At 42.8% G+C, this 14,434-nt stretch overlaps 1 pseudogene; it reads left to right on the plus strand.

The window, feature by feature from the left end:
• Positions 1-3,912: 3,912 nt before the first annotated feature.
• On the plus strand, positions 3,913-8,070 carry LOC135203190 (putative nuclease HARBI1; annotated as a pseudogene).
• The last annotated feature ends 6,364 nt before the right edge of the window (positions 8,071-14,434 follow it).

Genomic DNA, 14,434 nt, shown 5'->3' on the forward strand with positions numbered 1-14,434 from the left:
TGCCGCAAGGCCAAGTTCGCGCTGAGAGACCAGTGCCAGCGTTGATGCCCGAGAAATCTAGGCCTAGGCTTGAGCCTAGTACCTCCGCACCACCTCCATCAGTTAGCCCAGGTACAGTGGGGGACCAGGTCCTCACTCCCGCACTGGACATTGCAAACCTGGTTAAACAGGCGGTGGAGGATTACTTAACCTCCAGAAAGGACGTTTCCCAGCAAATGGAGAAGAACACCAGTCTCGAGGAGTCTGCCAGAAAGATGGAAGAAGCCAGGAAGAAGTTCCTATTGGAGAAGAAGTCGGAGGAACGGTTTCCAGATTTGGGCGACAGTTCTGGCTCTGATTCCGAGCCCGATTCCTGCTCCGAGGGGGAGCCCGATTCTGACAGCAGTCAGACTAGCTCACCTGCGGAACCCGAGCCCTTATCATTCAACCAGATCCTGTCGATGATTAGAAGCGCCAATGGCTTAACGGAAACCGAGGAGCTAAACCAAGAGTTTCAGTCGGAGGTACATAAGGTGCTCAACCTGAAGAATTCGCAGCCCCCCTCGGTCAGCCTCCCCTGGAGCAACCAGGTTAGGCTAGCCATGGCTAGAGCGTCCCGAGAAGCCACGACTTCACCAACTAGGGTATCGGAGAAACAGAGGTGGCTTCCTATCCCTGCTCAGGGGGCCAGCAGGTATTATAGGCCTACAGGGGACAAACTAAGGGAGTCTGCATATTCCAGGGACCTTGCAGATCTCTTAGATGTCAGTCTGGACGCCTTAGAGAAGAAGCACCTCTTGCTCTCTCCCTCAGAAACCGAAGGTCTCATCCGTGCTCTAGCTCTGGCCCTCGCTACGAATTCGTGGATGGAACGTTTACTGGCTGCGCTTCCAGATTTCTTACCCGAGCTCCAGCCCCAGCAGCAGCAGAACTTGTCTTCGTTCATGCAGTGTGGAATCAAGACTCTCTCACACCAGGCAAACAATTTAGCGGTCCTGTGGGCTAACATGGAGGTGAAAAGGAGAGAGAATGCCTTCAAGGCGGCCAAATCGCCAGTAGTGAGAGACCTCCTCCCGGACTTACGAAAAAACCCGCTGTTCCAGAAAGAACTCATTCCAGCGGAAGAAGTTCGCAAGGCAGCGGAGAAGAAGGAGCGATCTCTCCAATCTAGGGCGCTCTCCAATACCGGAATGTCGGGCCATAGACCACGGCCAGCACCACAAATTAGCCAACAAGTAAGAGAAACGCAGAGACCGTCTTTTCCCGTGCGTAGGCGAGAAGAGAAGAAACCTTACTCTGTAGCGAAAGACAAGTTCCATAGAGAGAGGACTCGTCCCTTTCCATCAAAGGAGCGAAAGCAGAAAGGCAACAGAAGAGGGGGGTCCCCGCAAGAAGTTCTAGGCCAGATCCTGCCCGTCAGCGGAAGGTAGGGGGTTGCTTGGCTGCCAATTGGCCAGTGTGGCAACAAGCAGGAGCGGAAGATTGGACCCTGCAGGTCATCAAGTCAGGCTACTGTCTTCCCTTCCAGTCAACGCCCACTCTATCCCCTACCCCCATCCAAGTCCCTTCCTATCGACCGGACTCGGACCGCGGACGGGCCCTGGAGGAGGAAATATCCAAGCTACTTCAGAAAGGGGCGTTGGAAGAGGTTCAGGATCCAGGTCCAGGGTTCTACTACAGACTCTTCCTGGTAGAAAAGGCAACAGGGGGTTGGAGGCCAGTCATAGACCTTTCACCCCTCAACAAGTTCCTTTCTCTGACGAAGTTTCAGATGGAAACGGCAGACTCCGTCCGAGCTTGTGTCAGGGAGGGAGACTTCATGGCCTCAATAGACCTTCAAGATGCCTACTTCCAAGTCCCTGTTCACCCCTCCTCCAGGAAATTCCTCAGGATTGTCAGCAAGGGAAAGACTCTGCAGTTCACCTGCCTGTGCTTCGGCCTCGCGACAGCTCCACAGGTGTTCACCAGGGTCTTCAAGATACTGTCGGTATGGGCACACGCAAGAGGCATCCGTCTCCTCCGCTACCTGGACGATTGGCTCATCTTAGCCGAGACGGCTGCGCAGTGTGCGGATCACCTTCAGCTAGTTTTGTCAATCGTTCAGGAACTGGGAGTGGTGGTGAATGTCGACAAGTCGGATTTCACTCCCAGACAAAGGATGGTGTACCCCGGAATGACGCTAGATTCATCCCTCATGAAGGCCTTCCCCTCAGAGAACAGGGTCTCCAGCCTAATAACTCAAGTGCGGAGAGCTTTGGGGCCCAGCCCTCCCACTGCCAAACTCTGCCAGTCCATCTTAGGGCACATGGCCTCAATAGAGACACTAGTGCCTCACAGCAGAAGGCGTATGAGGCCGCTTCAGTGGCTGTTCAAGAAGGGGACCCCAAGGAAGGGGACAGCAAAATTCTTCTCTCTCAAGAAGTAAGGAAGTCCCTGGAGTGGTGGATGGTTCCTTCCCACCTCCAAGGGGGCGTCTCGCTCAGTCCAAGAACCCCAGAAGATCTTCAGAAGATTCGCTACTCACAGAACCTACGAGTAACCTTAGTAGCTCCTTGGTGGCCAGAAGCCCCCTGGTTCCCAGAAGTGCTGGATCTCCAGTTGGAGGACCCAGTAAGCCTACCAGACAGAGTAGATCTCCTCGCCCAACCCAACAACGGATGCCTACACCCAAATCCGTCAGCCCTCCGCTTACACGGGTTCAGACTGTCGTCAAAATCCTCCGTGGTAGGGGTTTTTCCAGGCGGTTAGCCGAGGCCATGGCCAATCCTGTGAAACCATCCTCTGGCAGATTGTACCAGGGAAAGTGGCGACTGTTTCAAGATTGGTGTCAAGGTAAAGGCATTGCCCCAGACGAGGCCACCATCCCTCAACTAGCGAGTTTTTTCCACCACCTCAGGAAGGATAAAAGACTATCCATATCGGCAGTGGAAGGTTATAGAGCGGCTTTAAATCAAGTATTCTTGTTGAAAGGCATGGACCTCGCTGCATCTCCAGAAATTTTGCTGCTCTTCAAGCACTTTAGGAAGACCTGTCCCCTGAGAGAGCTACGGACTCCCCACTGGGATGTGGCCTTAGTCCTGGAATCCTTGAGAGGTCCTCCCTATGAGCCCTTACATTCAGCTTCCTTGAAGAACCTCACCTTGAAGACCCTTTTCCTCTTAGCCCTGGCATCTTCGAAGAGGGTCAGCGAACTACACGCGCTGTCCTACGAAGTGTCACACACCAGGCGTTGGAGGGAGATGGGGTTCTCGTTTGTCCCTGGCTTTGTAGCCAAGACTCAAGACCCGTCCAAGCCAGATGAGATTTTTGTTCCTCTTTTAACCATTCCTTCCTTGGGGGATTTTACCGGCTTTGACAAAGAGGAACTGATTCTATGCCCGGTCAGAGCCATGAAAGCCTACCTCAAGAGGACTAGACAGTTCAGACCCGCTATCAAGCGGCTGTTCGTGGCCACGGGCAAGCATCCGAAAGAGGTGGCTAAGAATACCATCTCCTTCTGGATCAGACAAGTTATAAGGAGGGCCTACGAAAACAAGGAAGTACCAATGCCGAAGGTGAGGGCTCACGAAGTGAGGGGCATAGGCTCCTCTATGCTCTTCAGGAAGAACCTCTCAGTGAGTCAGGTATTGAGAGCAGGCACCTGGAAGAGTCAAACCACCTTCACCTCCTTCTACCTGCGGGAAGTTACATTCAAATCTCTGGAGGTGTTCTCTCTGGGCCCCATTGTCGCAGCCCAAGAGATCCTCTAGGCATATCGGTCACCCGCGCTGCGTACCTCAAGTTGGAAATACACACACACACTCTCCCGGCAATTCCCGCCTAAGTCTGGCCGAATGTAAGGGGTATGAGCGAGTTTCCTGGTAGTATCCTACGTATGAGTATGCTGTTCATGACACGACTTGGCCACTACTGACTTACCTGGAGAGTAGAATGATGGCTAAGAATCCTTCAGGAACAGCTCTCAGAGTGAGTATTAGTACCATAGGTTAGGACAACAGCCTTGGGTTCTCCCCTATTGAATCCTTACCATGTAAAGTGTCATGAGGATAAGCGGGTCTGGGTTAACAGCAGGTCGCGTAAAGTTATTGACTACTCTTCAAAGGGTGCATTCAGGTCACTCACCTTCCCATCCTCAGTTCGAGTCTCCTTTTGTTAGACAACCGACGGTTTGTACTTAGTCGGAATAAAAGTAATTTTGTCGAAAAATTATTTTTTCCTATATACAAACCTAGGTTGTCTAACAGATTAATGGCCCTCCTCATCCACCCCTCATTGAGTTATGGCCCCCCTTTGAAGAGTGTGTCTGTTTAGACTAAGTATTCTAGTGGCTCAAAGAATGGTATCACAATGACCTACCCAAGCTGGCCCGGGCTCACCCAGCGCAGTTACCCCAGACCCAGGGACAGCGATTCAAGTTTGAACTCTTTGTATGCGGTAGCGGCGGCGTGTTCCCGCGGATATCCCCTTTTGTTAGACAACCTAGGTTGTATATAGGAAAAAATAATTCTTCGACAAAATTACTTTTCTCTTGCATCTTTCATGCTGCTCGTATTCTTATTCGTCTTACAGGAGTGCTATTATCATTATTGCACTTATCTTCCTTTTACTTGGTGCCATGATTTAAAAACACTCGCTATATAAAGATACTACAGGACTGAAAGGAATACGGCCACACCATATTAACTCTGTCCTCTCAAAATATGAGTAGAGCAAGTCCTCTGCGTGTATGGGCAATACCCAAGGAGCGCGCTAATCCCGGCAGGACAAACCCCATGCCAGTCGAGTACGTACGGCTGCCTCCTGTACAGTTAACAGGACCGAGTTGCTTTCCGAGAAGCTCAAGATATCTTGATATATTAATTTATTTTTGGCACGCGCGTTTTTGCGGAACATGAAACTTACTGCCTGTGAAGTAGACCAAGATCTTTGGTGGTACCATATATTTACATTACACAGATCTTTCCTGAATGTTTTGTCGATGAAATCAATTTTAAAAGTAAATATACAGGGTGGGCCAAAAGTAGCCTCACAGTTAAAACAGGTAATACGCAGTACATTTATTTTTTTTACAATCAATTAAGTAGCAGATATGAAGAATGCTGCAACGTTGAAGGCGGACATTTTGAGCACTTTTGAGATTAAATGTTCCTAAATAAATGCAATTGAACTGTAAGACAAATGGACACAACAGTACTACTTAATTGTTTGTAAAAAATAAATGTACAGCGTATTCCCTGTTTTAACTGTGAGGCTACTTTTGGCCCACCCTGTATATTGACCATAAAGAAAAGAGAGCGTGTCTTTGTTAATGTATATATCGAATCAACTCAAAACTTATGCAGTATGGTACACCAATGCCATAATTGCTCTCTCTCTCTCATTACTAAAACATACTATACAAATATAGTATCACTCAATCTCGAATAGAATAAAATAATGGACCGAGTAGATCTACAAATAGGCCTAGGCTTACACAACCTTGGAGGAATAATGCCATTATTCCTCCAAGTACACAACGGCAGAGACACTCTCAACACTGGATTCGTTCCTATATTGTTCCCCACGTTTTTCGTTGGACAATGCTCACATTTAACTCTCTATTTCATTATGGAAGATCGCGTTTCCTATTATGCAAGCATTCCGTTCATTGAGGTGGCATAAATTAATTTCTATAAGGTTACTTGGTAGGTTATGTCGAAAAAAATTTTCATTTTGCTCAGAACTGCCGCTGCAAATTACAACTTGAACAAATACTGTAAAAGGCCCCATAGACGTTACGATCGCCGGTTCCGTTTATCTGAATCAGAAGTAAATCTCACGGCCGTATGCCAAGAGAAAATATAGGGACTATAATATAGACCCTATATTAAGTTCCTATGCTTAGAACATATACAGGCCCTATAAATTTAGGGTTCCCTATAATTTAAGGAGTGGTTCCAATACTATTTAAAGGGTGGCCCAGACATGCCTTTCGCAAGCCCTATAAAGGTGGCCCAGACATGCCTTTCGCAAGCCCTATAAATAAATAGTAGTCATGATATAAACGCTCTGCTGGTGAAAAACATTTACATTATCAAAAGATGTCTTACAAAAATAACTACATAAAGAAAGAAAGGTATTGCACAGGTGGGCCAAACTTCATATTTTATGTCAAGATTTACAGGTAAGAATTATTTTTTGAGCATTGTAGTACATTGATGTTAACTCGTGCATTACACCCTTTCGGGGTGAAAATGCAATATTTTCAAGGCATCATAATAGGTAGATCGTTTTGTGGTGGTGTGAAACAAAGTGATAAAATAGTAGTTGCAAGTAAACTTGCCATTTGAATTTTTAAATAAATTACATTCCTCCAATAGATATGATAGCTCATGCATGGAAAAGGTGTTGGTTTTTAACAGATGCTAAAGGTTTATCTGTTTTCAAGAGAAATTATTGTACTTGTGCAAAGTTTACATTAGGTTTGGCTTGGAGAAGTTGACAAATTCTGGTAACTAATCTAACGAAATCAAAGTAACCTAGGCAGGGGGTGACCCCCTGGAAGAGTATGCCAAAAAAGGCCTTATCCTTTAGGTTCTAGCAAAATTAACTAATTTTCATTCAGATCGACTGCCCCATGCTCTTAGCAACAGAGGTAGGCACGAGTCTTTATCACATTGTTTTTGTGCTTATATGTCAGGTGATGAGCTATTCGTGAGTGATGCAATGCTAATTTTTACTTATTTAACATTTACAATAAGTAATGTACCAGGTAGGTACAGTAACATAAGGTGCCTTCATTACCTGTAAACACATGCAAAAGTAATTTTTATGTCTGTATACTGTACTGCAGTGATTCTCAACCAGTGCCAAGGCACACTGATGTGCCACAAGATTATTTGAAGTGTGCCGCGAAATATTGTCAAGGCACACCTGAAAACACGAAAATGGGTATAGATTTTGGTTTTACATGAATGAAAAGTAATGCTTTCCAACTAATTTTAGCAGTATGGTGACATTTACTGAAGTAGATTAAGTTCTTATTTATACCCGGTATTTTTTTATGTCTGTAGTTCTACCTTATAATTACATGTATACCCTTTTAAATTTTGCCAAGTATACTGTATGCCGTGGTATTCTTATGAGATCTTAAGTGTGCCATTGGTAAAAAAAAGTTTGAGACATTTGCTGTACTTAGTTTACTTAGGCAAGTTATTTTATTGGTTTCTGCTAAATTTGTTATTTGAAAGGTTATATGAAGCTGCCTAGATATATTATGCTTAATACAGTAAAAGATTATACAATTTTTCAAGTAAAAAAGTTGAGAATTATGCCTGGACATGGTTTGAGGGAAGTATTTCATGATTTTTTTTCTTTTCCACAGGCTGTCCTGTGCCTTCTCACCTGCAGGTCCTAACTGGATTGAGATACATTGCCACTGGGAACGACCAACTTGGTATATCAGATTGGTGTGACGTATCACAGTCTTTTGTTAGTAGATGTGTTGGCAAGGTAGCAGATGCAATTGGAAGTTCGTGTGCAGAGTTCAACAAGTTTCCAGACCAAGATAATATTACCAGGATCAAGCATGAATTTATGACTATAGCTGGAATGCCAGGTGTAATTGGGTGCATTGACTGCACTCATATTGCAATTGAGATGCCAAGTCAACCGCGTCTGAAGTTTTCCGCAACAGAAAAGGTTATTTTTCATTTAATGTACAAGCAGTCTGTGGTCCTCAGTTGCAGCTGTACAACATTGTAGCTCGGTGGCCTGGCAGTGCACATGACAGCAATATTTTTGAAAATAGTCGACTGTCAGGAACTCGAAGATGGTATTCTGCCTGGACACTTGCTGGGTGACAGTGGCTATCAATGTTGCGAATATTTGTTGAGTCCTCTGACAGCTCCTCATTGCCGCGGAGAGAACCGCTATAATGCTTCTCACATAAGAACACGAAACACTGTTGAGAGAGCATTTGGACTATTAAAAAGATTTGCATGCCTTGGAAAGAAAATGAAGACTTCTATGAGAAACACCAAACACACAATTGTTGCTGCTGCAGTTCTCCACAATTTGGCCATCGCCTACAGATACAAGAGGATGAATTGAGGCAGCAACCTCAAGCAATGAGAAATATCCAAGGAGTTTGAAAGACAGCAAATCACAGAATATTTTGCTTAGGAAAAAAAATAATCACCACCACTATAACTGATTCACTTAAGGTAGATTCTCGGATGAGCCTTATTCTTACGAGAGTTTGTTTGGTGGCCGCTGATTGGCTGGTACCGGGAGGTAGGCAGCTCCCAGCCAATCAGCGGCCGCCAAACTAACGTCTCGTAGGCATAAGTATCACCCAAGAATCTACCTTAAGTGAACCAGTTATAGGCTTACAGTTACCAAAAACCAAATTCAAAGTACATAAAACAAACAAATCCTGACACAAACTTTTTTTTTTGTCACCTTACTGTATATACAGTACAGGTTTGGCAAATAAACCAGAAACAGTTATTTGTAATTTTAATTTCCACAAAAATATACAGTACAGTAGTCAAAATACATTGCAGACTGACTAGAACACAATGCACAATTTCATCAAATTCTTTTGGTTACCTGTCCAAGTTCCCCTGTTACTTCCAACAGTTTCTTGCCTACATCAACCCAGATTTGATGAGCATGGAGACGAAGGATTGCATCCTTGTTTTCTTTTCCTTTTTTTTAGTTTTTCTTTCTTAATTTCAATATCTGTGTGTGTGTGTGTGTGTGTGTGTGTGTGAGTTTTTCCAGGACATGAAACTTACTGCCTGTGTAGAAGATAAAGATTTTTGGTGGTACCATATATTTACATTACACAGATCTTTCCTGAATGTTTTGTCGATTAAATCAATTTTTAAAATAAATATAAAGAGACTATAAAGAAAATAGAGCGTATCTTTGTTAATGTATATATCGAATCAACTAGAGACTTATGCAGTATGGTAAGCGCGATCTAGGCTACCCTGTCACACACTATCCAAGGAATCTGTGCACCGGATCCATCTATCGCCACCCATCTTCGCTTCACAAGTCCACCACCAATACCATAGTTGCTTTCTCTCTCTCTCTCTCTCTCTCTCTCTCTCTCTCTCTCTCTCTCTCTCTCTCTCTCTCTCTCTCTCTCATTACTAAAACATACTATACAAATGTAGTATCACTCAATCTTGAATAGAATAAAATAATGGACTGAGCAGCTCTACAAATAGGCCTAGGCTTACACAACCTTGGAGGAATAATGCCATTATTCCTCCAAGTACACAACGGCTCGCTCTCTCTCTCTCTCTCTCTCTCTCTCTCTCTCTCTCTCTCTCTCTCTCTCTCTCTCTCTACTGCATTCGTTCCTATATTGTTCACCACGTTTTTCGTTTGACATTGCTCAAATTTAACACTATTTCATTATGGAAGATAGAGTTTCCTATTATGCAAGCATTCCGTTCATTGAGGTGGCATAAATTAATTTCTATAAGGTTACTTGGTAGGTTATGTCGAAATTTTTTTTTTTTTTTCATTTTGCTCAGAATTGCCGCTGCAAATTATAACTTGAACAAATACTGTAAAGGTTCCCATAGACGTTACGATCGCCGGTTCCGGTTACCTGAATCATAAGTAAATCTCACTGTCTATGGGGTTACCGTGGGCGGAGTCCGTTGGCCTCTCCGACCAACTCGCAACCTGCCGTTGCCAGGTTCGTGGCATCCGATTTGGTTCAGGTGGCCGGAAACCTCCACGTCTATGGCGTCATCTCAAGATTTACTTCAGTTTCAACGAAACGATGAAGCGGCACCATGACAGCTGCGCCCGCAGATAAGGAGTTCTGGGAAGAGTTTATTGAACGTCGTACGAAAGCGAAATTAGGATTATGATAAATAACTTGGAAAATTGTGCACAAAATTTTTAGATTATACATGGAACAGAAATTTTATTGAATATAGTCAAACTTATTTTATGTATGGAAAATAATGTAATTTAAACAACAGTACACACAAACACACAATATATATATATATATATATATATATATATATATATATATATATATATACACACACACACACACACTCATGTGTATGTTAACGTCTGTATGTATTAGTTTAAATTACATTGTTATTTGTCGCACATAAAATAAATTTATGATAATACTTTCAATAACATTTAAATTTTCATCGTTTAAATAAAAATTGTGTAGAAAAAATTTGAAACTTCTACACTTACTTGGCTACAGAACCGTAAGTTTAAGGGCCTATTCTGCTTTAACGAAACTATAGACCTACTGTATGCTGGACTATATACCACAAGACTATGAATTGCTTTCCATTTGTTTGGGATTATGTATGCCGCAAAGAACTTGTGGCACGTAAGCGAAGGATGTCCAGCAACCTCTCGTATAGTGATTTTGATTCTTATACAATTTTTTATTTTTATTTATTTTTTTATAAGAGGGGAGACATTATGTAAATTATAATTCCATGTTGGTCTGCTCGTCCGTTCTCGGGTAATTAAACCAATCGCCGGGGTAGTTTCAAATCAGTAAGTAAATAAACAATCGTGAGAGAATTTACTTCGTTCACGCTCTCCTTTTTTAAAAACGCTGTGGTTTTGCAGTTTCTGCTCCAAGAGCGCAGTCAGTCTAGCGTCATAACTGACCGGAGCGTCCACGTCCTAACTACCAGGTTTCGGCAAACTGAAGTGAATCCGAACGTCCATGGGCAACGCGGATGCGCGAGACAAAACGGAACCTGGTCCGCCGGTCGTATCGTATCGTTTACTGCATTTAAGTATCAATGATTTCAGAATCGTAGAATATGATTGAAAGTTACAGGACGTCAAGCAAACACAAAAAGACTGAAGCTCCTCCCCTTACTAAAACTGCCAGATGTCGCATTATTGAGCAATAATGTCCAAAGATTTTAAAAAAACTATCCTAACTTTCCTTGCCGAGTGTACTATTCTGCTTAACAGATTACGTAAATTATTAATTTTACTGCATGCTTCGGTATGTACTATTCTGCCCACACAGATCTTATGATCGCGTTGCAGACGTCATGGAAATTGAGATGAGAGCAGTACTACGTTCATTTGTACAGGGCAACCTGGGTCCTGGTGCATTGTTGGCACTGTTAAAAGCAAACAAGAAGGAAAATGCCAAACGAAATGCTGGACAAGGAGGAAAGAGAATATGGTTCTAGTGCTTTCCTGTATACAAAGATGACCATGGTCTCATAAGTGGCCGAGACCTCCAGAACAATAAACACACCCAGCCCGACATCGCCGCCAGTGGCAAGCCATAAGTATTACTACTTTATTTATAATGCAACTAAAGGAGGGGGTGACACCTACCAAATGTGTGCAGTTAATTTCTTGCTCGAGGAAGACCCAACGTGGGACCCGTGTGTGTTGTATGGAAAACAGAATGCATAATTTCTTTCACTATTTACTGCGAAATTATGGCTAGAGGATGCGTATAATTTTCATCCAAGTTATCTATATTTCAGTTTTTAAAGATTAACACTGTTGCAACAACTAAGACCTAACAACCTTTGTCGATATTAATTAGGTCTTAGATATTTGGTTTTGTATCATTACGGCCGAAGCTATCGCGATTCACCAAGTATTTCTTGTTTTTTCCTTTCATTCAGGATAGCTGTAGCAGCCACACAATTTTGAAACTCCTGAAGTAAAACTACACCAGTAGGTTATGAAGAGGATGAACCAAAAAAAACTTTGGGGCTTACAGTAATAACCGATTGCTGACAAGTTATGATGATGTTCTTCATAACCGTTTCAATGGTAAGTCATAATACAGGTATAATCGACTAGATAAGATATTGAGGGTCTCCCACCGGCCACAGAGAGAGAGAGAGAGAGAGATTATAAACCGCTTACGTGAACAGAACACTGAATTTGGACCAAATGACAAGCACTAGGAACTGATGTCATTCAACGCTAATAAGGACAGTAAAAAAGCTTGAAAGGTTTAACAGGAGGAAAACTTCGCAGTTTCACTATGAAACATTTGTTAGGAGTGGGGGGACAGCAAGATGAAAGAAAAGGATGATAAGAATGGAGGTTCAGTAATAGGAATAATAAAAGGGGTTGCACAGACGCACGCATGTGCAAACACTGAACCGCTAGGGGGGGGGGGGGGACCTACAGTACCTCTCTGGATACACATTTTCTACTTGCAAGGTCTTCAAAGATGGAGAGAAGAGAAGAGAGAACCCAAAGCCCTACTTTCTCTGGCTGATCCACATTTTCACCCTCGTTACTTTCGTTTGCGCTCTTCCATCGCCCTCCTCTGCGATTATCTGGAGCAACTGCTCCCTCTGACCTCCAAAAAGTAAAAACTATGTCAGTGACCTTAAATCATTCGCCTCAATAACTGAGGCTCCCCTTGCTCACTCATGGCCTGGTCGAGATTTCAAGTACAGTACTGGAGTGAGGCAGGAAATGGTCACCAAAATATATATAAATAAAAAAAATATACTTCCGACAACGGAGACTTCTTTCCACTTGACCATACATACGCAATAACTAGCACTTATAACGTCTAACAAAATAAGTTTATTATGAAAACAGCCTTTTACAATCTTAATCAAGTCCCCTCAACAACCTAACTTTCTTTTCTGTTCCACCTTTCAATGATCCTTGTACTTCACCGCCTTCATTTCTGGATAGATCTACACTGCTTTCACCAACATCCTCTTTTCACAAACATTCCAACATCCTCTTTTCACAGTCTTCAGCTCTTAGTGGCTGGATGTGTCCCAGTGCTTCGCTTGAAATTTCATTACATCAAATCGCATATATTCTGATCCTTCACACAAAAACGGTCCTAACCATCATCTGTTAAATTTTAGGTGAAACTCCCTATCTCTATCTTTACTTAATTCAAGCTCGAATCATGCTTTTCTCGCTTAAGTTAAAAGTCAATTACCTTATTGCGATTCTAGTAATTACCTGACACTACATTTAACTACAATATAAAAGAAAAAGAGAACGATGATCATGAAAAAAGTGTCTGCCTTGAATTAACAATGACCACATAAGGCACACAAAACGCTTTTGTTTTCAATCCACACCAAATCAAGGCTTTCACTTGACGCGTAAGCAAGGAAATTCACTCAAATGAAAACATCCTACATTAGTGAAAAAAACGAACAGTCTGATGGGAAAAAATCGATGTCAACAAGTCTGAAAACACTCAATGAAGTCGATGATACGCATCATCCTGAGACACACTTCATCAATGGTAAACGTGTTTGACGACGGTTTGCACGTTCGGTAAATTTGTTGCTTACGTGGAGTTGCCAACTTTTTTTTTATCCGTTCAACAAACATATGTATTTCATTTAACAATATGGAGTAACATGCTGTCTCCAGAACTTGTCGTGATGTGACGAAATTCTTGACGCTAACTGTACCATCCGTATGTCTGAGACAACTTTACTGTCAAGTAGTATTTTTCTCATTCACTCCAGATAAATTTCATGATCTACAAGACGATGCTTTTCATCACTCAGCAATTTTTCAACGGGCAAAGGTGTTAAAAAGAACATCAATAATTACTAAAAGGGCAACTCACGTTCTTTACTAAAAAGAACATCAATAATTACTAAAACGGCAACTCACGGTAAAGAACGCGAGTCAACTCGCGATTACAAAGAACCCACAATGAATCCATGTATTCCTATAAAACTAGTTTTACTTCACAAAACCGTACATAAAGCACTGAATAGTGTAATCATCATTTAAAGACAACCCGATTTAAAATCGACGCAAACCCCTAATCATCCAGAGGGGTGACCTAACGAAGGTTTCTACAAACCCTTTCATAACCGTCCGTCCGTTTTCGAGTTAACTAGCTATAATAATCACATTCAGCGACGCGGCCGATTAATTTGTAATCACGACCGCGACAATAATTAATTGGCTGCATTACCATACTTACGTTTGGCTCTCCTAAAATGTTATAGAATATAGAATTTGGGCCAGAGGCCACGTGCTGGGGCCTGAGAGGTTTAACAGTGCTGAAACGGAAACTTTACAGTGAAAAGGTTTGGATGGTGTAACAGGAGGAAAAGTTAGCAATCCTACTATAATAAACTATTGGAAGAGGGTGTAAAGTACGACGGAAGAAAGAATATGAACGGGGGTAGAGGAGAAAAAATTGAAAGGGGTTCCAGCTAAGGGCCGGAGTAAGTAGCCTACTCTTATCAACCTGTAATAATCCACCAACGCATTGTGATCATATCATAATAGCTTTCACAGAAAACGAAAGTTGGTTGGCTTTCTACTAAACAATCAGGAAGAGAGAATGGGTTTAGAGAAACTGTAAGTGGGAGAAACCGGGTGAAAGGAAAGAGAGCCTAGACACGCGACAACGGCATCAAAATCTCTAACATTCAAGGTCAAACTCTGATCTGAAAACCCTCTTCTCAAG

This window comes from Macrobrachium nipponense, chromosome 24, assembly GCF_015104395.2.
Source record: "Macrobrachium nipponense isolate FS-2020 chromosome 24, ASM1510439v2, whole genome shotgun sequence".
NCBI lineage: Eukaryota > Metazoa > Arthropoda > Malacostraca > Decapoda > Palaemonidae > Macrobrachium > Macrobrachium nipponense.